Source organism: Condylura cristata, unplaced genomic scaffold (genome assembly GCF_000260355.1).
Source record: "Condylura cristata isolate star-nosed mole 26May11 unplaced genomic scaffold, ConCri1.0 scaffold00015, whole genome shotgun sequence".
Classification (NCBI taxonomy): domain Eukaryota; kingdom Metazoa; phylum Chordata; class Mammalia; order Eulipotyphla; family Talpidae; genus Condylura; species Condylura cristata.
This window is the reverse complement of record NW_004567116.1, coordinates 394,008-396,078: the sequence shown is the minus strand read 5'-3', so window position 1 is coordinate 396,078 and position 2,071 is coordinate 394,008.

Here is a 2,071-nt window from a genome sequence, read left to right as displayed (position 1 = left end):
ACTCGTTACTGACAGAGGCCAGTGGCGTCCACGCCAAGTCCCTTCCGAGGTTTCAGTCACGACAGAAGCCAGCTCATAGCTTAAGCTAGAGAGGAGGCCCGCCCAGGAGTTCCTGGGGCCCAGGACAGGAGGGCAGGGCCTCGGGGCTTCGGGGAAGGAGCCTTGGGCCGGCCCCACTGCAGCCTGAGGCCAGCGGGGTCCTGCACGGAGGCTCTGTGCTCCCCACTTGGCTCTCAGAGGGGACTTCGCCCCCATTCCGATCCCATCGGGTCTGCCAGCGAGGGTGGGATTGAGGCCTCATGGCACAAAAGGGCTGCCAGACTCCGGTCGACGCAGACCAAGAGACCTGGGGCCCCGTGAGCGGACGACCGGCTCACAGCTTACGGGCTCAGGACGTGAGGCCGGGTCTGAATATCTGCAGACACTGCTGCCAACCCCCGCCCCAGCCTGGCCCTCCTGCCGAGCCTGCGATGGGGGGACGCTGAAGGAGCCTCAGAGAAGCCTGTGACAGGGGAGAGGACAGGGCAGGGAGACAGGCGGGTCTCAGCCTGGCCGCGGGACTGCTCCCCAGGTTACCCCGTGTCTTGCGGGACCCGCGGCCAGGCAGGCCCAGGTGGAGGGCGAGTTCCCCAGGTGCTGGGAGGCCCCAGGCGCGGGAGGCCCCCGGCAGGCACGGGCAGCCCTGACTGGATGCTGCGGGCAGTGGTGGCGGTCAGGGCTGCCCACCAGGGGCAGAGGGAAAGACGTCCGTGCTCGCCGGGTTCGGGCCCCCAGGGGACACCTGCCGACCCAGCTCACTTGGTCCTAAGGGCCCCGGGAGACCCCGCCGGCAGGGCCGCACACGGGGGTGCAACCCCACGGTGGGTTTCCAGGCCCAAGCCAGAGTGGCGCCCGGCGGGAGCCCAGCCACGGCGATGCCGCCCCCTGCGGCAGGGCCAGCGTCGTGTGGCTCGCGGCCGTCCACGCTGGCCGGTGGGCAACCTCGCGCCTGTGTCCATCTCAGGCTTGATGGATGGCAGGACACTGGCCGAGGGGCGGGAGCTGCTGCCCCAGGCCGGGCCCTCCTGGGCAGCCAGAGGCGCGCACACGTCTGTGACCGCCCGCCCGGCCAGCGCAGCCCGTGGCTCTGTGGGTGTGGGGTGAGGCACCCTGGAAACTCCACTGCCCCCACACAGTGAGGCAGCTCCCCTCTAGGCCTCAGGCCCCCCGCACGAAGCGGCTCCCCCACACCACAGAAGGGACAAAGCCCCCCTCACCTCACTGTGCTCCTGGGGGCCGGGGGTGTGCAGGAAGTAGGGTGCCTCTGACTCCTCAGCGCACCCCCCCTCCTCTCCTCTCCACAGGGGAGAGCGGGGGGAGCTCAGGACTAGAGCTGGGCCTCTGGCCACCGACAGCTCCCTGGCCAGGCCTCCCTCGGGCCTCCCAGGGGCCTGCCCCCCAAGGCTCCCGGGACTGTGGGTGAGCCCGCCTCAGGCAGCGATGCCCTGGTGGGAAAAGGTGCTACAGGAAGGCCAGCAGGCCCGGGCCAGGCCCCGGACAGAGGCCTGGCCGGGGCTCACACGCCTCCTCAGCGGCTGGCCGGGGGCTGCCGGCCCTTTCCTTTCATCCCAGACCAGCTCCCAGGGCTGCGGAGTGAGCAGCCGAGCGCCCGGTCACCTGCCCGTCTCGGCCCCAGGCCTGCTGGCTGCAGCTTCACCATGGGGAACAGCCCGGGGCAACCCCCTCCCCCCAGAGACTCTGCACAGCGATGGCGGGGTCCTGTCCCAAAGACCCCCTGCGGGCGGGTGGACGGCAGCTGCCCTCTGCTCTCTCACCTCGCTGCGGTCTGTGGGCCGGACTGACCTCTGCGCCCTCTGAGCGGGGATCTGGGATTTCTTCCAGAAAGTGTCCCCGCCCGTCCACGTGGCCCCGGCCTCGCTCTGCGGGTCCACAGCGCACTGACCTCCTGGGCCAGACCAGCCACAGAAGGTGCCCAGGATGTGGGGGGCGCTGCCGAGGGACCAGGGCCCCGTCCCAGCAGCGCCCAGGCAGGGGTCTCCGCAGCCCCTGCCCCGCAGCCTGGAGCTGGCTC